The sequence below is a fragment of the Notamacropus eugenii genome, chromosome 2 (assembly GCF_028372415.1).
Source record: "Notamacropus eugenii isolate mMacEug1 chromosome 2, mMacEug1.pri_v2, whole genome shotgun sequence".
Lineage (NCBI taxonomy): Eukaryota > Metazoa > Chordata > Mammalia > Diprotodontia > Macropodidae > Notamacropus > Notamacropus eugenii.
The window spans coordinates 179,467,848-179,491,649 of NC_092873.1; the positions used below are offsets into that span (position 1 = coordinate 179,467,848).

A 23,802-nucleotide genomic window follows, 5' to 3' on the forward strand; every position below is an offset into this window, starting at 1 on the left:
AAAAATGTGCAGTCATATAAACCTATTTCCATTATTAGTCATGTTGTGAGAGAAGAAACACAACAAAAAGGAAAAGACACAAAAAAACCCCAAAGTGAAAATAGTATACTTCTATATGCAATCAGACTCCATAGCTCTTTCTCTGGATATAAATAGCATTTTCCATCATGAGTCTTTTGGAATTGTCTTGGCTCCTTGTATTGCTGGAAAGAAAGTCAATCTTAGTTGACCATCACACAAGGTTGCTGTTACTGTGTGCAGTGTTCTAGTTCTGTTCACTTCACTCAGCATCAGTTCGTGAAAGTCTTTCCAGGTTTTTCTGAAATCCACCTGCTCATCATTTCTTATAGCACAATATATAGTTCGTATTCTTATGGTTCGTATTCCATTACATTCATATACTGCAACTTGTTTGTCCATTTCCCATTTGGTTGGTATCTTCTCAATTACCAATTTTTGTCAGCACAAAAAGAGCTGCTATAAATATTGTTGTACATATATGGGTGCTTCTCTCGTTTTCATAACCTTTTTCAATTATAGACCTAGTAGTGGTATTGCTGGGTCAAAGTGTATACACAGTTTGATTCCCCTATGTACATAGTTCCAAATTGCTCCTCAGAATGGCTGGCCGAATCAGTTCACAACTCCACCAACAATGCATTAGTGTTGCAATTTTCCCACATCTTCTCTAGCATTTATCATATTTTCTTTTCTGTCATATTAGCCAATCTGAGGGGTATGATGTGGTAACTCAAAGTTGTTTTGATTTGCATTTCTCTAATTAATTGATTTAGTGCATTTTTCTTATTATAGATAGCTTTAATTTTTCATCTGAAAATTGACTATTCATATCCTTTGACCTTTTATCAGTTGGGGGATAACTTGTACTCTTATAAATTTGACTCAGTTCTCTATATATTTGAGAATTGAGGCCTTTATCAGAAACTCTTGCTGTAAAAATTTTTCCCTTCTTTTTGTTTTCCTTCTAATATTGATTGCTCTAGTTTTGTTTGTACAAAACCTTTTTAATTTAATGTAATCAAAATTATTTATTTTGTATTTTATAGTGTTTTCTATCTCTTGTTTGATCACAAATTCTTCCCTTCTGTATAGATCTGACAGGGAAACTATTCCTTTCTTTCCAAATTTGCTTATGATATCCCTCTTTATGTCTAAATCTTGTACACATTTAAACTTTATCTTGGTAAAGGGTGTAAGATATTGGACTATTTTTAGTTCCTACTGCTTTCTAGTTTTCCTAGTAGATTTTGCCAAATAGTGAGTTCTTATCTCATAAACTGGAGCTTTGGATTAAAAAAAAACACAGAATAGATTACTTTAAGCATTTACTACTTGTGTACCTAATCTATTCCATTGATCCACCATTATATTTCTTAGCCAGTACTATGTAGTTTTGATGATTTCTGATTTATATTATAGTTTTAGATCTGGTACAGCTAGGATACCTTCCTTTGCATTTTTTATTAATTCCATTGATATTCTGTTCTTCTGGATGAATTTTGTTTTTAGTTTTTCTAACTCTATAAAATAATTTTTGGTGGTTTGATTGATATGATACTTTGTAAGTAAATTAATTTAGGTAAAATTGCCATTTTTATTGTATTTGCTTATCCTACCCCATGGGAAATTGATATTTTTCCTGTTCTTTATATTTGACTTTATTTGTGTGAAAATATTTTGTATTTGTGTTCATATGTTTCCTGGCTTTATATTGGCAGGTAGACCCCCAAATATTTTATACTGTCTACAATTATTTTAAATGGAATTTCTCTTTCTATCTCTTCTTGTTGGGCATTGTTAATATTATATAGGAATGCTGATAATTTATATGTGTTTATTTTATGTCTCCAAAATTGTTAAATATTTCAAGTAGTTTTTTAGTTAATTCTTTAGAATTCTCTAAGTATACCATCAAATCATCTGCAAAGAGTAATAGTTTTGTTTCCTCACTGCCTCATCTAATTCCTTCAACGTTTTTTGTTCTCTTATTGATAAACTAATATTTGTAGTACAATATTGAATAATAGTGGTGATAATGGTCATCCCTCTTTCACACACCCCCCCCCCCCCCGTCTTGTTGAGAAAGTTCATATAATCCTTTTTTTTTAGGTAAATACTGCTTATCATTTTAAGGAAAGTTTGTTTTATTCTTATACTCCAGGGCAGTTTTCTCTGATAATTTCTCAAAAGATATTGTTTAGGCTGTCCCTATTCTGCTTCGCCCTTTCCTCTTCCCCTAGTACACAGTCCTTTTTTCCCCCAGCCCTTAATTATTTTAATATCATCACACCAAAGCGAACTTACACATACCCTCTAAATATATTCCTTCTCTCTGCACTACTAGAGACACAGTTCTTATGAGTTACAAGTATCAACTTCCCATGTAGGGATGTTAACCGTTTAAGCTTATTAAATGCTATGTTTCTTTTTTTCTTTCTTGTTTTCATTTTTATGCTTCTCTTGAGTCTTGTATTTGAAGATCAAATTTCTGTTCAGCTCTGATCTTTAAATCAGGAAAGTTTAAAAGTCCCCTGTAACTTTGAATGTCCAACTTTTCCCCTGAAACATTATGCTCAGTTTTGCTAGATAGTTGATTCTTGATTATAATACAAGCTCCTTTGCCTTCCAAAATATCATATTCCAAGCCCACTGATCCCTTAACATAGAAGCTGCTAAATCTTGTTTAATACTGACTGTGGCTCCTTGATATTTGATTTTTTTTTTGGCTGCTTGCAGTGTTTTCTCCTTGACCTGATAGTTCTGGAATTTGGCTACAATGTTTTTTGGAGTTTTCATTTTGGGATTTCTGTTGGGAAGAGATCAGTGTATTCTTTCAATGACTATTTTGCCCTCTGGTTCTAGGATATCAGGACAGTTTTTCCTGATAATTTCTCAAAAGATATTGTTTAGATTGTCCTTCCCTCCCTTCCTCCCTCCCTCCCTCCCCCGCCCCTCCCCTGGCTTTCAGGTAGTCCTATAAGCCTTTCCAGGTTACTTGTTTTTCCAATGATATATTTTACATTTCCTTATACTTTTTTTCATTCTTTTGATTTTGTCTGACTGATTCTTTGTGCCATAGTCATTAGTTTCCACTTGCCTAATTCTAATTTTTAATGCATTATTTTCTTTTGTACATCCTTTTCCATTTGGTTAATTCTAAAGGAGTTGTTTCATTCAGTAGATTATTTTTCATGTAATTTGGTGAATTCTTCTTTTTAAGAAGTTGTTTTCTTCAGTCACTTTTTGTACTTCCTCTTCCAAGCTGTTGACTCTTTTTTCATAATTCTCTTGCATAACTCTTGTATTTTTTCCAATTTTTTCTTCTGCTGTCTTATTTGATCTTTAAAATCCTCTTTGAGTTCTTCCAAGAGGAATTTTTGGGCTTGAGACCAATTCATATTTCCCTCTGAGGCTTTGCATGTAAGCTTTGTGACATTATTGTCTTCTGAGTTTGTGTTTTGATCTTTGTTGCCATAGTAGCTTTCTATATTTCTATAGTCTTTTCTGATTTTTGCTATTTTTTAAAATTTGAGTTTTGCTTCTGGGAGACAGCCCCAAGCTTCTTGCACTGGGGGCCAGGGGCCTGATCACTGGTTTTTACACTAGAGTCTCTGGGGCAAGTGGCTTGCCCAATGTGCTAGGGTAGTCCAGCCTAGTCACACCTGTTGTGCCCTGGATTCCAGAGTTGGCAGTTTGATTGCTACTTTGCATCTGGAGGTCTCATTGTTAGCCTGATGTGTCACTGGTCTGCTAAGCCTCAATGGAGGTGCATTGGGTATTGATCTGTCCTGTGACTGAGAGCTTCCCACTAGCTTACCCAGATACCAACTTCTCTGTGCTGTGCTCCCCTTTACCCAAGTGAAACAGAGCTTTCTTGAAGTCTGTCTATGTTATTTTGGGCTAGAAAATTGTTTCACTCCATCTTTTTGTAGATTCTGTCTCTCCATAATTCTTTTAGAGGCTTGATTTAATGGTATTTCTGAGAGAAACTGGGGAAATCTCATGGAACTTCTTGGCAAGCACCCCAGCATACACAGGAGGGCTTGCTGCACAGGTGCTTAGGTCTGCTTTTCTAAAAGGAAAGCAGTTTTTGAGGGGTCAACAATCTTCTTTAATTACATTCACCAACAGAGAAAATACAAGCACAGAAATAAACCAACAGACAGGGTTTCCAATGGTCTGACCATAATACGTACATCAGAGATACATCAACATCTGAGAAGCATCAACATCTGAGTTTTCAAAGCCAGGGGGCTTCTTAACTGCTACCCAGAGTCTAATCTGGCACATGAACCTTCTTCCAAAGAGTAAGCCCCTTCCCCAAATAAAAACCTCACCTTATAGTGTATATACACTTTTTAGAGCAGGAGGGCATGACCCTTGTGATGCAATGCCTCATTAGAAATTATCTAAAGGTACCTGAGGCCTATTAATGTGCAGGAAAGATCTTTAACTCTAATTAACATTATACTTCTCTCTACCAAATTGGCTCTACCCCCAATAAAATACTTTTAAAGAACATTATAAACATGAAATTTATTCAAAATATGCTTCTTTCCCCCTTCAAGAAATGATTTTGTATTCTCATCAAAGTTACATTTTTGCAAATATGCAATCTATCCTTTTATCTATTACAGTTCTCAATGATATAAGATTCCACTTTTTACAAAAATATTTTTTTCCATAAAGAAAATAGAACTAAGTCCTTACAGATAATTTTGCTAGAATCTTATCTAATTGCTGATGATTGAAACACAATTAGGAAAACTATCTCTATTTGGGACTTTAGAAGGATTATTCTGTTTTCTTTTTTTTGATTGGGGAGAGCTAAAGAAACACATAGTGAGAAAGAAATAGAGAAATGAGAGAGACACAGAAAAACAGGAGAGGGAGAAAATCAAAAAGACAAGTATAATGAATAGAAATCCAGCTTTGAAGCAAGACTAGCTGTTGATACATGTTGCTTTGTGACTGAGTAAGTTACTTACTTTTAGTGCTGTCAGCTCTACTCTAAGTTTATAAATCCTAGATAAGATTCCTACTTGTGCTGGTAGAAAGAGTTTGCTCATCTGGGAGTGATATCAGTGTATCTCAAAATGTCTATTCCTCTTCATAGAAATATACATGTGTGCATTGTACATTCATATATAGATGCATATATGGTTTTGTACATATATGAGAGAGGAAAGTAAAGAAAAATTAGGAATGCATGGTATAAAGACAATTTGAGATTTCATTCAATTTTTTGGTCTTTTTAAAGCACATTCTATAGCTCTCTAATTTCCTCATTTTTTGGTAATAAAAGATTTGCAATTGGTAAAAGAAGAACTCTGCTATTTGTTTAAGACAGATGACAGTGTTTATAAAAATAGAAGTCAGTAGGAGAAGCAATTTTTCCCCTTCTTTGCTCACAGTCCATCTCCAATATTCCTAATCCATCACATAATAAGCACTGTAATATTCATCATTACATATGCATAAAACTGCTGGCCTTCAGTTCTTCAGTTTCTCTAAAATGAATGAATACATTTGTCTTCATTAGTTGAACATAATGCACAAAATGGATGCAAATTATGTATCCCTCTGCAGGTCAAACCTTGGACAAAAATGAATTCCATTCTTTTATAACATGAGCAGCATTCTTTAAATGCTGGGAAAGTGATTTTGTGCTTCTCTGCTTAATTTTAAAATTTGAAGGAATTAAAAAAAGTAATTTATCATACAGTTCAATAAAAGCCATTATCCCTGGGGTGAGAGTGGGGAACTGGGGAAGGGGGCAGATAGTTAGAGACTAAGCTTTGTGTCATTATAAATTTTAGCCTATTGGGACCTAAGCCTATACATGTTTCTTTTTGAAACAGATAATTTTAATGTATCTAATGTGAATATGTTTGGGCTGGTTTGCTTAGTCAGTTAAAGCTTTGGTCTGATATGCTTCCTACAAAATTATATTTTTAAAGGCAAATAGAGAAGGTGGGACTCAGTCTTCAAAAGAAAATACTGTCACAAGCATATGCCTTGGTTAATTCCTAAAATAAGTGGAAGTGTCACCCAGCTAATAAAGTATAAGAGAACAGATTTGAACTCATGTCTTCTGACTCCAGGCCCAGCACTCTATCCATTATGCCTCCTAGATGCTTCTAAGCAATCTGCAAAAGTATCTTCAAATAGAGGGCGTTTCCATAATGTAGTAAAAGGCTCATTTGCAAAAGAGAGAAACCTTTGTTCAAAACCAAAGAGTTACTGACTTTGAAAGTACACATTTTCTAAATTTCATCAATCTGTCTGCATTAGTCTTGGGTAAATCCCAGATTTTGTTAACCCTTAATGCCTTTGTGTGATGAATCTTAGTGGAGAATGATTGCACATTGATTTGGGAAAATTAGATTATTCATTTATGTAGCATCTTGTAGTCTTGACTGACATGATAGCCTAGCTATACAATGACAATAGCAAGGGAGTTTACTCTGGCTGCTGCATGTCTCAACCATACTTCACCTATATGTTATATATTCCCTAGAGAATGCCACATGAAAACAAATGATCTTAATAGAGATAGGGAATGCATCTAACATTTCATTGATATAGGAAACTCCCTCTATGAATGCAGGCAGATACCTTCTCTACATCTTATAGTCTTAGAGAAATGCCTGAATCGCTGAAAATTTCAATGACTTGCCCAGGATAGTGAATGTACAGTGTATTAAAAGTGGAACTTGAACTCATATATTTTAGGTTCTGAGACTGGCTCTCTATTCACTTCACTGTGCTGCTTCTCATCTAAATGATTATAGATCTTAAAGTCATTTAGTTTTCCTTTGTCTACTTATTCTTTTTTTATAATTCATTTATTTGTTTTCAGTTTTCAACCATCACTTCCATAAGTTTTAAATTTTCTTCCCCTCCCTCCCTCTGTCCCTCCCCAAGACAGCATGCAACCTTATATGGGTTCTACATATACATTCTTATTAAACACATTTTCATGTTAGTCATGTTGTATAGAAGAATTAAAATGAATGGGAGAAACCATGAGAAAAACCCAAACAAAACATAACAAAAGATAAAATAGTCTGCTTCATTCTGTGTTCTGACTATATAGCTCTTTCTCAGGTTGTGAATGGCATTTTGCATCATGAGTTCTTTGGAAATGCTTTAGGTCCTTGTATTACTGTGAAGGGCTAAATTTATCAGATATAGTCCTTGAACACTGTGACTCTTACTGTGTATAATGTTCTCCTGGTTCTGCTCATTTCACTCTGCATCAGTTCATATAAGTCTCTGAAGTCTTCCTGTTCATCATTTCTTATAGCACGATAATATTCCATTACCTTCACATACCACAACTTCTTCAGCCATTCCCCAATTGATAGGCATCCCTTGGATTTCCAGTTTTTGGCCATCACAAAAAGAACTGCTATAAACATTAGTCTATATGTGGGTCCTTTTATCCATTTTTATGATCTCTTTGAGATATAGCCCTAGAAGCAGTATTGCTGGGTCAAAGGCTATGCATATTTTTATAGCCCTTTGGGCATAGTTACAAATTGCTCTCCAGAATGGTTGGATCAACTCACAGCTCCACCAACAATGAATTAGTGTTCCACTTCTCCCACATCTTCTCCAACATGTATCATTTTCCTTTTTTGTCATGTTAGCCAATCTGATAGATGTGATGTGGTACCTCAGAGTTATTTTGATTTGCACCTCTCTAATCAATAGTGATTTAGAGCATTTTTTCATATGATTATAGATAGCTTTAATTTCTTCCTCTGAAAATTACCTGTTCATATCCTTTGACCATTTTTCAACTGGGGAATGACTTGTATTCTTGTAAATTTAACTCAGTTCTCTATGTATTTTAGAAATGAGATCTTTATCATAGACACTAGTTGTAAAGATTCTTTCCTAGTTTTTCTGCTTCCCTCATCATCTTCACTGCAAAATCATATATGTTTAAGAGATGTAAGGGCCTCTATTAGTAAAGAAAAAGTAAGCTTTCATAAGCAATATTCTACAATGGACCATAGGTATACCAATTCACAGTTCCCTTTAAGATGTCAAATATTGCATAAGATGGGATGTGGGGGAGTTGTAATCTATGCAGGTGGAGGGCATACCCTTACTAATGAAGTATCCAAAAATGAGAAAAAGCCCATATTTTTGGAAGGAAAGTTACAACTGGAAGAGCATCCATAAAAAAGGAAAAAATGAAGTGCTGTGAGTCCATGCCATATAAAATATCTGTTAGATGAATTAAGGATATTTAATCTAGAGAAGAGAAAACCCAAGAGGAACATGATAGCTACCATCAAGTATATGAGAAGATACTGAGTAGAAGAAAGATTAGACTTTTCTGTTTGGCCCCAGAAGGCAGTAATAGGAGCAATGGGTACAAGTAGCAAAAGGTCAAATTTAGATTTCATATCAGGAAAAACAAACAAACTAACAAAAGCTTTCCTAACAATTAACACTTTCTCCAAATCAGATGATTTCCCCATTGATGATGGACTTCAATGGGTTATCCCCTACACACATCATATTGAAAGTTTTTGAGTAGAGGACTGATGGTCACTTGAGTTGTAGGTAGTAGGATTTTAGCATGTCTTTCTATTCAGTCATTTAAGTCATTCGTGGCAAAGGTACTGCAGAGGTTTATTATTTCCTTCTCTAGCTCATTTTACAGATGAAGAAACTGAGCCAAACAGGGTTAAGTGACTTGCCCAGGATCACACAGATAGTGTCTGAGGCTGTATTTGAACTCAGTTCTTGAATCTAGTTCCTGTGCCCTCTGCACTGTGCCACTGACCTGCCCACTTAAGCATGCTTACTAACATGTTTACTTAAGGTGCTTACTAAATGTATGTCAATATCAGGAACAGAAAAAAAAAACAAAACCTATAACTCCATTATGTGCTATCAACTTTCATCCACTTTTTCTCTCTTTTCGGTATCAGTTAGATGGCACTTTTCTAGACAGAAAACGCAGAATATGAACAAAAGACAATTGCTAAGATTCATTTTATGTAATATAGGCATTGTTCTGATACACTTTTTCATAATCTAGATGAATATCTTTTATTTAAGCAAATCTGTCATTATCTAAGAGCCTGAATCTTCTAAGCAGTCTACAAAAGTGTATTCAAGGAGGATGTTCCTGTATTGTAGTGAGGATTCTTGCTCATATGGTTTAGACTAGATAGTCACTGAGACTCCTTCCAATTCTGGAATCTTGTGATTTTATGTTCATAGTTCATAGTTCCACTGAAGTATCAAGTTTAGTGATTCAAGGAAGTCTCGAAATTGAGGATCTATGTCTGCGTCTCTTGAGACTCTGATATGTTTTTCAGTTTATTAAGTTTAGAATTGAAGTTCCTTAAAATGAAAATATAGGATTAATGCAGGCTGAGAATTTCTTATGGGATATATTCCAAAGTCAGTGCAGATGACTGGAGAAACGATAAATCTGCAAAAGACTAAAGTTATAGATTATTTATAGTCTGCATCAAGGAGAATGGAGAATAATACAAACTCTTTACATTCTTTGATTGGATTACCTTTAATTAAGAGCATAAAAATATCACCATCAAGTTTCATAATGAAATGAAAAAAACTAAAAGCCCGATAAAAATCTGATAGGAGATGCTAAGTTTTGCTAATAAACCAGTACAGTATAGTGGAAAGCATTAGAGGCTTTTGAGTCAAAGGATCTGAGTTCAAATCCCACCTCTGAAGATTTGGGACCTAGAGCAAGTTACTTAAGCCTCCTCTGCCTCAGTTTCCTTATGTGTAAGATGAAGGGGTTGGACCATATGATTCTATTCATTTTAACTCCATCCAGATATGATGAAAAAAATAAAAGATTTGCCAGCTATCTAGAATGGGAAGACATGTTGGGGAATTTTTTTCATTTGTTGATTCAGTCACATTCTTCAACATGATAGGACCCCTGAAGTTCAGAGATGAAAAGGATGTTAGAGTTTATCTGGTTAGCTGCATCTTTTTGCAAATGATAAAACTGTAAAACATAAAAGTGAAGTGAGTGGTATGTTCATAGAGCCAGAAGATTCAGGTTGGTGTTCAGTAGTTTCAGTTATGCCCGACTATGACCTTATTTGGGGTTTTCTTGGCAAAGATAATAGAGTGGCTTGCCATTTCCAGCATATTTTACAAATTAGGAAACTGAGGCAAGTAGAATTAAGCGACTTGTATTTGAACTCAGGTCTTCCTGACACCAGGCCTGGTGCTGTACCATTGTGCTGCCTAGCTTCCCCACAAGTTCCTAAAAAGAGTATCTTGAAGAGGGAATAAAATTCAAAATGTATTTTAAAACATAGGATATATATATGTTTGTTTGTTTAGATTTTAATCACCTTACATAGGACTAAGAAGCATGAAATACTATAAAATCACAAAACAGTAATAAACATTAGAAATGAGAACATTAATAAAATTTGCTTTGTTAATTGAATTCAACTTTTACACTACAACATGTGAGTAGAGTAGAGTACAAGGTTGGAACAGAAGACATTTAATATGATCGTGCAAGGTCTACGCAGTTACTCTAGGATGTATGTAATTTTCCATTAAGGAAGATAAGAAGAATCACTTTTCCTTCTGACCTTTGAAATTGATTTCAGATTGTAGAAACCAGGGCTGAAAGTAAAAGCTTTGACAGAAAAAAATGGGAGATGACCGCAGCATGGTTAGGCTGATTTCAGTGCACTCTGCAGCAGCTTCAGAGCTTGGTAACGTGCTGTGAACCTTTTAAAAGAGCCATTCATTCATCAATAAGCATTCACAAGAAGTTTAAAAAGCAATGCTGATTTCATTTCTGACTTTTGTGCCTTTTAGGTACATAGAAACAAAAGAAAAATTGTGAGGTGATAAAATAAACAAAACTTGATTAGTTTTTGGGTTTATACTAATGATATAGGCAAAGAGACAATCTGGAAATTCATTCTTTGTTTGAAATAACTATACTGAATATCACCTAGTGCTGGAAAAATGTGAACATTTCAATTTAAGCAGTGGAATTTTTATAATTAATATTGTCATCATTGTCGCTATTGTTAAAACCAACCTTTATACAGTGTTTACTACATGCCAGGCACTGTGCTAAGTGCTTTACAGTTGTTATCTCATTACCTCACAGCAACCATGGGAGGTAGGTTTTCTTATTACCTCCATTTTACAGATGAGGAAACCAAGGCAAACAGAGATTAAGTGACATGCCCAGGGTCACACGCTAGCAAGTGTCTGTGGCCAGTTTTAAACTCCACTATATCCACTACTTTATTTGATCCTTACAGCAACCCTGAAAAATAGTCAGACTGTATCATCACCATTGTGATGTGAAGGAACGGAACCTCATACAGGCTAAGTGACTTACAACCAGAACTCAAGTTTTCTGACTTGTCATATGATCATTATTCTATCACATCATAGCTTCTTCTCGAAAATCCTAAAATGATATTCATATTATGGATCTAGTTTATGTATCCAGAAAGAATCACAGTTTAGCAAGCCCACAAAACGCTTTGAGGTAAAGAACTGAGAGACAGAACTTGAACTCAGTTTTTGATTTCAAGGCTAACATTTTATCTACTAAGCCATTCTACCTCCATAATGGAGTAATAATAAATTGATGTGAATGCACACACACAAACACACAAACACGAAGTATTATAGGATCATAGGAGCACCAGTCTAGACCTGAAAAGGGACCTTAGCCTCTATCTACTCCAAAATCCTTAACTGAGACATGAAGAACTGATACCCATGAAACTTAAATGACTTTTCTAGAACTGTACAGGTAAAAAGCATCAGAGCCAATAGAATACGACTTAATTTCATTCAATAAACATTCATTAAGGACCTACCATATGCTTGACACTGTACTATTTTGTATCACTAATTAGTTGCTCTTCATTTCAGGGAATTCATACTCTATCTGACCAATCATCTCTATAGGCTGGTATATGTATAGAAGTCATTGTTCATGATTCCATTTTCTGTCCTCTGTTGTTTAGGTATCACTCTCTCCTGTTTCTCTTTAGAATTTCTGTCCCTGGCCTTATTCTGTTCTTTTCCTTGGTAATTTAGTTTCTTTCTTCTGTTGTGTAAATTGTCAGATCTTTTAAGATGGTTAATAATCTATTTGCTCAGGCTTTACATCTCTTCTGGGTTTTAGAACTGCATAGGTAAATGTCTAAAGACTAATTCCCACCTTATCCTAAATTAAGTTTATAGTCCACAACCGGACCATCCCCTTAAGCATCTGTTTTTGTCTTTGGATTTCACTATTTTTGTCAATGACTTTGTCCTTCACTTTATCATCCAAGTTGAGATATTTGGGGTTACTAAATTTGCCCTGCTTCCTCACTTCTTATGTCTTGTCAAATCTTGTCAGTTGTTCCTCTGCAATTTTTCTCATATTAACTCCTTTTTTTTTATTTCACTGCTTTCATTCTGGTATGAACCCCCATAGCCACCCAACTGGACTATCTTAATAGTCCCCAAACTCCTAGGACTTTTCTCCATTCCCCTTTCTTCCCCCTCCAACCTATTGTTCATTCAACTTTCAGAATAACCTTTTGTCTGTAGAATTCCTTATTCATATTTCATTCCTCTGTTTTCAAAGCCTTCAGTAGTTCCCTATTGTCCATCCTTCTGTCTAATCAAGAACTACATCTTTCAATTCAAGTCAACAAAATGTTATTGTCTATTTTGTCTTCAGGGCCATGTTTAGTAATAAAATTACAATGGTATGAAGGAATGATTCTTTTTGTTTTCTTGTTTGTTTTCTTTTTTTCCATACAGAAATGATTGGATCATTTTTGGTGAATGGACCAGGTTATCCTGTCAACATGCAACTAAAACCAGTTATTTAGTTAAAATAACATTAAATGTCTGATAAAAATGAGTATATGAGAATGCTATATAGGAAACTGCTTTTCCTTCTACACTCAATTCTTAAATTTTTCTTTAACTTTTGAAAGAGGTTCTTATAAAACATAAATTCTAAGATCAAATTATTGGACCTAATATTTATCCACACTACCCTTTGAAGAATGTGTTTGTGATAATGAATGCATTCTGTGAAATATACTTCAGTTTCAGTTCAGGAATCTGCATGTGACATATGCTGTCATTATGTCTGAGTTAAATATACAAGACAAGCTTTCTTTGAATATTTTTTGCTCTCCAGGGACCTTGAGTTAGTTTTTGGAGGAATCATCACTACATGGCACTACTGCAGTCAGTAGCCTAGCAACCTGTTTCTTTTCAGTTGAATGGGACATACAGAAACCCTCGATATTATCACCTGAAGAATTTTTTTATTGTCAACATTCCTACTATGTGCAAATTCCTTCGCTAGTGCAGAAAGTAAAAGACAAAGCAAAACAAAACCAAGACCAGCCTCTGACTTCATGAAGGTTCATACACTGCCTGGGAAGTAGGAGATACAATATGCAAAGAGATAAACACATATAGAATCATTTGAATAAGTCAAGAAGACATAATAGGAGGAGTGGAAATTTTTAATAAATGAGATGGCATTTGAGTGGTAGAGGCAAAGAGGGAGAATGTTTTAGGCTTGCTAGGGCAGCTTCCAAAAGCACATGACAGTGGGGGATGTAATTCCAAGTTCAATGAATTTGTGGGCTGACTTGGCTGGATCATAGAGTATATGAAGAAATCTGGAAAGGCAGGATGAAAACCGGCTATGAAAGATTCAAACATCTGAGAAATTTGTAGTTTGCCCTAGAGGTCACTGAAGATTCTAGAGTAGGAAGCTGACATGTGCTATGGGAAGATTATTTTCATTGTTAGGTAGAGGATAGATTGGAAACTGGAAATACTCGCCCCAATCTCAATTAGAAATGGTAAGGGATCGAACTTCAGTGGTGTCCATAAGGGGTTGTAGTCAAGGGATTTCATAAAAGTGCAATATTAAGTACAATTGTAAAAGTATAATTAAAAAATGTAGTAAATTTTTGACATGGAGGGGAGGAGAGTGAAGGAAAGAATTGGAATTGAGGATGACTTCCATGGTAAACTGTGATGTTAATCTGGGCAAATTATAAAAAGGTTTTATTAGCATCAAGAATGTGAAACAATGTAAGGTACAAACGAATACTTGGTTAAATTTAAAACATATCTAGCTCTATATTTTTTAAATTGGTGTTCTCTAACAAAGTAGGGAGGCTCACAGTTTGTATTTATATTTTTCTTTTCTAGAGATACCTTATATCTATCACCTCTAGGTAGCTAGGTATCTCAGTGGGTAGAGTATTGAGCTTGCAATCAAGAAGACTTGAGTTTAAATGCAGCTTCAGACACTTACTAGTTGTATGACCCTGAGCAAGTCACTTAACCTATGTTTATCTCAGTTACCTTAAGTACAGAAATAGAAATGATAATATTAGTTAGCATCTACCTCTCCAGGTTGTTATGAGGATCAAATGAGATATTTGCAAAGTACTTAGCATATTGCCTGACATGTTATTGTTTAGTCATTTGGTCATGTCTGACTCTTTGTGACCTCATGGGCACCAATAATGATGTCCTTGGGGTAAATGTTTATTTCCTTATCCCAGAAGCCACCTTGAAATATGCAGCCCAACCATATGTCTCAGCCAGTCTCTTATATTTTAGAGTCCCACCTTCCCTCCCCAACCTCAGTTCTTAGCATCTTTATGAAGATTGCAAATAGAAGTATATTGGACATATATACTCTCTCTGCATATCTAATTTTTTGCCTGATACTCTTCCTACCTTCATGACATCTCTTATGTCTACCCACTTTATTCACATGTCCACCACCCTAATTCAGGACTTTGTCACCTCATGTTTGCTCTATCGCATACCTAGAGGATAGTCTTCTGGTTGGTTGCCATGCCTCAAGTCTCTCCCTATTCCAAATTATCCTTGACTCAGCTAACACAATGCACTTTCACACAGTTCTGACCATGATGACACCTACTCAATAAACTCTAGTTTCTCTCTACAGCCTCCAAGGTCAAATATAAAGTCCAATTAAAAACTAGGTCACTTTCTATACTTATAGCTTTCCACACTTTAAGATCCAGTTGTATTGGCCTATCTGATATTCTCACGCAAAATATTCCATCTTCCATCTTACTGCCTTCATAAGCTGTCCCTATTGAATACAATGTTGTTTCTCCCTACTTCCATCTTCTCGATTCTGTGACTCCCTCTGCCTCAAATACCACCATCTGTGGGATGCCCTTTCGTTGTCATCTCAGGAGTTGCAAGTGCCTTTCTCTCTCAGAGCGCCTTTCCATCCACTCTGAATATATCATGTTTGTTTGTTGATTACTCACTTTGCGGTCATGTCTACCTCTTTGTCACCCCACTTCTGGCATTTTCTTGGCAAAGATACTGAAGTGGTTTGCAATTTTCTTTTCCAGCTCATTTTACAGAAGAGAAAACTGAAGTAAATAAGATTAAGTGACTTGCCCAGGGTCACATGGCTGAGAAGTGTCTGGGGCCTCAGGAACTCAGGAAGATGAATCTTCCTGACTGTCATAGTGGATAGTCCTCTATCCACTATGCTACCTAACTGAGCTGTCCTGCATGTACCTACTTATTTACAAGTGATTTCCTCCATTAGAATGTGAGCTCCTTAAAATCAAAAACTTTATTTTTTTGTTTTTTTTGGTTTTTGGTATCCACAGTGCTTAGTATAGTTTTTGGCAAATAGTAAACATTTAATAACTACTTGATGACTGATTGATCAATATTCATACCATATCATTCTGTTTACTTCTTTAGAGTTAAATCCTTAATAATTCAAATCATATGGAAGAGCAAAGCCTCTTTTAGGTCTTTATTTTTTGTAAAGATTGTCTGAAAAATTGTCTCATTCCATGGTTGACATAGAAATGAAACCAGCACCCACACTGAAAAGCAAAATAACATAACTTTCCTATGATATAATAAAGAGATGAGAATTTATTACTATTTTTAATATTCTCTTATTTCCTACAATTAAAATTATGATAGATTATAATTAGGAAGCAAAACATGGCTTGGTTCTTAGTGTTTGCCCAAAACACATTCTTACCACTTCCATATTCCATTTTCTTTCTTCAAATTAATATCATGTTGCTTCTACCCCCAGAAAATGAGGGGTATCATTGATGTCAGATTGATTCCAACAGAACATCACAGAGAACATTAGCAGTTTATTTCATGAGTGTATAGCAGGAGCACCAGGCTTTGTTCTCAGTGGCAAATTATGATATTCACAAGCCACGACAGGACCAGGAAGAGCACTTGGCAAGGGATCAAGTTGCACCCATCGTAAATTTCCTTAAGTTTAGGGGTCTTTTGTTGTTGATAATGTAAGGGGAAAATAGCATTATTGAACACATTGCAATGCTTTTGTATTTCAGTAGGGATGACAGGCTGGCAATAAAAATGGTGATTCTTTCAGCATAGTGCAGGAACAGAAATGAGCTGGCACAAAATTACTTGGCCCACTCCCAACTTGATACATACTTGCAAGTCTGCTTTCCAAGTAACCACCCTGTGAAGTCATGCTTGGTAATCACACCTCCAGAAAAGCAACCACATCAAGCTTTATCAGCCAGACATTGTCATTCTTGCAAGTCCTGTCACTGCAAGAGTTATTGCAGAGATGCTTGAGTTGGCTTTTGTTCAGAAGACCAGATGGGAGAAAAGAAGACTTTTCTTAGAATTTAAGTGCTGCTGTAATTTCAAAGTGTCTTCATTTTGTGGGGAATATGCATGACTCAGCAAACGTTTAACTTAGACTAAAAAAATGACCGTATCTCCTCTGTTCAGTAGAAGCTAAAATTAGATGTGGCAAATGGACAGGATCTTGATGGTATTATAGATTCTAGTGGATCAGAGACAAAAAGAATATTGGAAATGGAGTTCAAAACTTTTACTAAAAATAAAAGCAATAGTATTATATAATACTTTAAGATTTCTAAAGCACTTTACATATATTATCTTATTTCATTCTTAAATTCTGAGAAGTGAGTGTTATTATTAAGCCCATTTTACAGGTGAGTGTAAAGGAAGGAGAGGGAAGAAGCATGTATTGAGCACCTATTTCCTATGTGCGAGAAAGTATAGTAAGTACTTTATAAATGTTGTCATCGTTCAGTCATATCTGACTCTTCGTTACCCTATTTTGAGGTTTTCTTGGCAAAGATAATAAAGTGGTTTGCCATTTCCTTCTCCAGCTTGTTTAACAAATGAAGAAACTGAAGCAAGCAAAGTTAAGTGACTTGGTCAGGGTCACCCAGTTAGGAGGTATCTGAGGTCAGATTTGACCTCAGGAAGATGATGTCTTCCTTACCGTAGGCCCTGCACTCCATCTACTGTGCCACCTAGCATTATCTCATTTGAGATTTGCAGCAACCCCGAGTAATAGGTTCTGTTATTATCCTTATTTTACAGTTGAGAAAACTGAGGGAGCCAGAGACTGAGTTTCTTACTTATGGTCACATAGCTAATAATTGTCTGAGATAATATTTGAAATCAAATCTTTCTGATTCCAAGTCCTGTACTCTATCAACCATACCACTTAGCTGCTCCAAGCTTTGCCTCATACTACCTCATGTGACTTCGGGTGAATCATTTAAGCTCTTTGGGCTATGATTCCTCATCTGTAAAAGGAGGGGATTGGATTAAGCAATTTGTAAATTTCCTTCCCCCTCAAGATCTGCAATTTCATAAGGAGATGTTTTGTCAAAAAATAATAGAAGCATGTTAATATGTTTTAAAAAATGTATCATTTGTCAGTGAATTAGGATGTTATTCAATAGACATTTATCTGTGTGTATTATCTAGTAAATATTTGTGATATAAAGGTTATATGAGAGATAGCCCTTAGTGTTTAGAAGCTTGCCATTTAGTTTAATAGAATGACAGAATGTACACAGAAATTTATCAATAGTTATAAAAATAGGATAATGCCATTGCTTTCATAGATTTATAATATCGTCCATGTGGGCCCTCCCACTAGTGGTGAAGAGGACAATCCAGACAACTAACTTTCTTATCTTGTGCTAGCCTTTCCCATGTTTTCCTGTTAATTCTCCATAGAAGAGCTACCTCCATAAGCTAAGGGCGAGCCTTTAATTCTTTTATCATTTTATGGGAATTGGTACAATTCTTCCTATTACTACATGACTGGCCCATGTCTTTTTCCAATTATATATTTTCTAGATCATTATGAAGTAGCCTAAGTTAAACACCAAATGATTGTTATAGACAGTAAGTATTATAGGAATTTAGAGGATGAAATGATCACAGAAGGCAAGAAAAAAAAAAGCATAATGTAGTGGATGGAATTCTGGATTTGGAGTCAGGAAGATTTAGGTTTGAATATCACCCCTGACATTTACTAACTGGGTGATCCTAAGCTAGTCACTTCACTTTTCTGGATCATATATAAAATAAGATGGTTGGACTTAGTGACCTTAAAGATTCATTCTAGACCTAGATCTATGTTTCTATGAGTCATGAGGGAAGGATTTGTGGAAAAGCTGGATATTAGAAGAAGTAATAGAACTTGAACAAATAAAGAGGAGGGTGAAGGGTAGCCTAGAGGAAGAAAACTGTATGAACAGAAGTGGAAAAGTGTCCTGGTGCCTAGTGTGTTTACTTAGGGGAGAACTGTGAGATGTGGTCTGAAAATAGATAAGGATCACATTGTCTCTGCCCTTGCATGCCAGATTATTCATCACAGAATCATAGAATTTAGAGCTAGAACTAGGTTGATAGATTTAGAATTGGAGGGCATCTGAGAGATTTTCTAATCCAACACTTTCATTTCATAGATGAGGAAACGGGCCCAGATTGTTTAGTTAAGTAACTTGTACAGAATAGGTAATATAGTCATTCATATTTAAAATATTTAAAGCTGAGTTTAAATCCCCATTGTCTGATGCATTAAAACAAAACAAACAATAACCAAAAACTCAAGGGTCTTCAATACTCTTTTGCAGACAATAGGAAGTCATCATATAGCATGAGAATAACATCTACAAAGTAGTGTTGTAGGAAAATTAATCACACAATGATGAGGTCTCATATAAGAATACAATATCTGCTCATATCATTTCTCCCTTCACATGGTTTTCTCTTAAATAAATGTAGTCCTGCTCTCTCTCTCTCTCTCTGTCCCAAACACACACAAACACATATGCGCATGCACACACACACACACACACACACTCATTCTCTCTGTCTCTGTATCTCATTCACACACACACATACACACACACACACACACACACACTTTTTAAAAGCTTAACAGTATTTTTTTCCCAGTTACATGTCAAGAAAATTTTTAGCATTTGTTTTTACAAGATTTTGAGTTCCAAATTTTTTCTCCTTTCTTCCTCTCATCCCCTCTTCTTAAAATGGTAGGCAGTATTGATATAGTTTATACATGCACACACACACACACACACACACACAAATTTTAAGAAGAAGACAATTTTCAAAGATTCATTTCCTTCACTAATTCTTCACTCCACCAATCACAACAAAACTCCTCTTTTCTCCTATAAAACAGCAGTTGCTGCTCTCAGAATAGACTTTTCTAAGCAGAAATATTCTTTGCCCTTTTCAGAGCAGACAAGGGATTAAATTAAAGGAATATTCTGGCTGGGGGTACAGAAAGGAGACAGCGAGTTAGCCTCAAGGCCTCTAACCTTGCCCAGCTGCTCTTAGTCTCCTGTGATTCTTCTGAGTTCCTCCTGCAGAGTTGTATATTGTTGATGAGGAAACATTCAAATCCTATTTTGTCTTACTGTAGCTAGGACAAAGGAGCAAGATTTTCAGCAGTACCATTAATAAATCTGTCATGTTTTCTACATCAGTTTTATATGTATAGTTTTTAAATTGACCATGTCTTCAAAATACTTGTTGGCTGGCACTGACTTGTGAAGAAAATAGAGTGAGAGAAACATACCTGAAACAATATAGATGAGCCACATGGGACAAGAAATATGCAACTTTATTTTCACTTTCTTCAGCCCTCTTGACAATCAAAGAGAAAACTTTTCTGATATTCCATAGTATTTATTTGCTACTGGTGACTACATGCCACATGCCAGCACATCACATTTTGAATATTTGTGTAATCATAACAAAACAGATTTAGAGCCAGAAGGGACTATGGAAGCTATCTAGTCTAACCTTCAAATTTTATAGACAAGGAAATTGAGGCCCAAAACAGTTAAGTAATTTACCCAAAGTCATACCAGCAGCACATAGGGGAGCATGGATTTGAATCCAAGTGCTCTGATTCTAAATACAATTTATTTTTCATTATATCTGTCTCTTCCTATATATAACCTTCCTTTTTGTTTGTTTTAATATAATTTGTTTTCCTTTTCATCATTCACTTCCATAAGATTTTGAATTCCAAATTTTCTCCTCATATCTCCTCTCCTCCACCCCAGCACAGCATGCACCCCAACCACCTCTTTACTCAATCTATTCTCCCTTCTGTCAACTCCCCTTCTTCCATCTTCCTCCCCTCTGTTTTCCTGTAGGGCATATACCCCATTGCCTGCACAACTTATTTCCCAGGTGCATGCAAAAACAATTTTTACCATTCATATTTAAAGCTGAGTTCCACATTCTCTTCCTTTCTCCCTCAAAACCCACTCTCATTGACAAAGCAATCAGTTTACTATAGATTATACACATGTAGCCATGCAAAACACTTCCATAACAGTCATGTTGCAAAAGACTGACCACATTTCCCTCTAAACTGTCCTTTGCTCTATTTATTCCATTCTCTCCTTTGACCTGGCCCCCCACAACAGTGTTTTCTTCTGGTTGCCCCCCAATTTTCTATCCATTCTATTGTCCTCCCTCTCCTATCCCCTTCTCCTCTGCCTTCCTTCAGGGTAAGATAAATTTCCATACCCAATTAAATTTGGTTTTTTCCCTCCTTAAGCCAAATCAGATGAGAGTAAGGCTCACTTATTTCCCTTCCCCTCTCTCCTCTTCCCCTCCATTGTAAAATCTTTTTCTTGTCTCTTTTATGTGATGATTTACTAAATTCTACCTCTTCCTTTCTCTTTCTCCCAGTATATTCTTTTCAACACTTAATTTCATTTTTTAGTTCCTTCTTTCATATTCAGATCACTCTGTGCCCTCTACTTCTTTCTTTCTTTGCTTCTTCCTTTCTTTCTTTCTTTCTTTCTTTCTTTCTTTCTTTCTTTCTTTCTTTCTTTCTTTCTTTCTTTCTTTCTTTCTTTCTACCTATCTATCCATATACATACATATACATTTACACATGTACACATATATAATATACATATAACACACATATACATACATATATACAATATACATATATATTTATCCATACATATGCATATTTTATACATATCCATGCATCCATACATCCCTATGCATATATATACATACACACACATACACACACATACATATATACATAAGTTTAATCTGGCATCAGGAAGTAGAAAGATCTATTGGAATATTTTTTAATAATTCATGTGGGTGGTCACAAGGGTTAATAGTAGAGGGATTACAGTTGAACTATAGAGGAGAAAATCATATTAATCATATTTAAGAGATGTAATAGATGTGAAATTAGTAAGATTTGGTCACTAATTAGATATAGCAGCTAAAGAAAAAGGAATAGTCAAAAATATGTCCATGTTTTCTGATCATAGAAATGGAAAGCTGGATGAATAGTAACATTATAAGTAGAAATAATGAAGACATAAAGAAAAATAGTTAAGGAGAAATATAATAAGTTCAGTTAGGAAATACTGAGTTTGAGATACTGGTGTAACATCTGTATTGTGAAAGGATCTGTGTTTTAGAAGAGAGGTCAAGACAAGTAGAGGAGACTTGAAAGACATATGCATAGAGTAGTCACAAACATGGGAGTGAATGCCTCACCAGGGAAAGATTTTAGAGAGAAAGGAGAACAAAACCAACAAAAAACCCTTGGGGGCTCCCATCTTTAGGCACAAGTCAGATTGAATAAGATGAAAGACAGAGTGAGTAGTGAGAAATTGGGAACAGGGAATATAAATATTCCCTTTGTTTTCAAGAAGTTTAGCAATGAATGTGAGAAGAGAAACACAACATTTTCCCCCAAATCAGTTTTTGTATGTTGTAGTTACCTTCAATGTATCATACGTACCTAGAACAGTGTTTTAACATCAAATACACATGCATTGTACATATATGTCATATATTTAATATATGATATACATGTGTGTATATGATTATTTTAACATATAAATCTCATTTATATAGGGAACTCCAGTTAAAAAAAATACTTTCTCCTGATGTAGGTTAAAGTATTCATTCATTAATTGATTTTAAAATTAATTTGTAAGAGGTAGAATATGAAATGCCATCTTCCTGACTTTGTTTTGCATTCTACCTACTATTCCATGCTCTCTAGTTTTTTCCTCGTGGGCAAAATAAGGCATATATTTTTGAAAAATTTAAGGGAGAACTATGTCAAGTAATCCATCTTTATCTTCTCAGTTCAATGTCTTCATGTTTTGTACACTTAGACATATGTACATATATGTGTATATATACTTATATATACATATGTAGACAGAGGGAAAGGACTCAGTGGAGCACAAAGTGAACATACATGAAAGAGAGGGAAAAGAGGCTGTTGGGGCAAGATCCTGGAAGAGTAAGGAGAAAGTAGGAGAAAAGACAATAAGGATTAATTTTAATGAGGGGTAGGAGATTTTTTTTCCTCAGATTTTGAGAAGGAAATAGGAAAGAACATGTGATAATATTAAACAGCTTTGAGAAAGTGACATCAGTATCTAAATCATCTGTTATATGAGGGAGGATTAAGGGGCACTTGTGAAGTGAGAAGGGAGAAGATAGAGTTTGTAACAGATGTTATAGGGAATATATGAAATAATATATGTATATATACACACATATACACACATATCCCACAATATGATATAGTGGTCAAAAAGGTAATATATTCAAGATAATTTAAGAAAGATATTGTATCTTGGGAGGTGATAGCCCTCCTATATTTTGTCTTCATCTAAAGTAATATGCTTCATTCTTAGTGTCACATGTTAGGAAAAATACTAATAATCCGGAAAGTGTCCAGGGGAGGAAGGATATGTATGACATAGGGCCTCAAACTTACGTTCACTGAGGATAAGGGGAATGGATTTGAGTGAGGCAGGGCTGTGCAAAGTCACCAGCCTCACTCTCTTCTCTGGAGCCACTGGGGTCCAATAGCCCGATATAGATCAAAATGACTGGAAATAGGGGGTTTTCCCTTCCCAGAATGATATTTTTGCCTAGGTAAAAGAGTCCATTCTTTGTTTCATTTCTTACCTAACCTTTATCACTGAATGGGTGTTGCCTCCAACAAACTGAGACCTGCTAAAGCCTTTAGCTTAAAAAGACCAAGGTCTCCCAGTGTGTCTGAGTTCATCTCCAGTTGTCCTGAACCATATCTTGCCACTGGCTCTTGATGGCTCCAAAGGAGAGAGTGAGACAGGTGACTACACAGTCCTGCCTCACTTAAATCCAATTCACTTGAAAGTCATGACATCACCTTCCTAATGTCATAATGCTCTTTGAGAATGAAAGACAGTTAACAATCTCTGAGTAGTAGCAGCTGCCCCACCAAGGACCCAGCCAGCTGCCTCAAGACATAGACAATTTCTCCTCATTAGAAGGTCTTTGAATTAAATCTGCATTGCCACTTTTCTGTTATTTTAC

General features: G+C 35.4%; 1 protein-coding gene and 1 long non-coding RNA gene across 2 annotated transcripts in view; one reads left to right on the forward strand and one right to left on the reverse strand.

Moving 5' to 3' along the window:
- The window catches only part of GRIK2 (glutamate ionotropic receptor kainate type subunit 2), a 791,214-nt gene that overhangs the window by 749,275 nt on the left and 18,137 nt on the right, over positions 1-23,802 (forward strand). The gene's annotated exons all lie outside the window — the stretch shown is intronic.
- LOC140523758 (uncharacterized) lies at positions 16,213-23,572 on the reverse strand. Its single transcript, XR_011973461.1, has 3 exons — positions 23,413-23,572; positions 19,743-19,846; positions 16,213-16,909 (listed from the first exon to the last, which is right to left on the reverse strand). It is a non-coding gene; the product is annotated as an uncharacterized lncRNA (long non-coding RNA).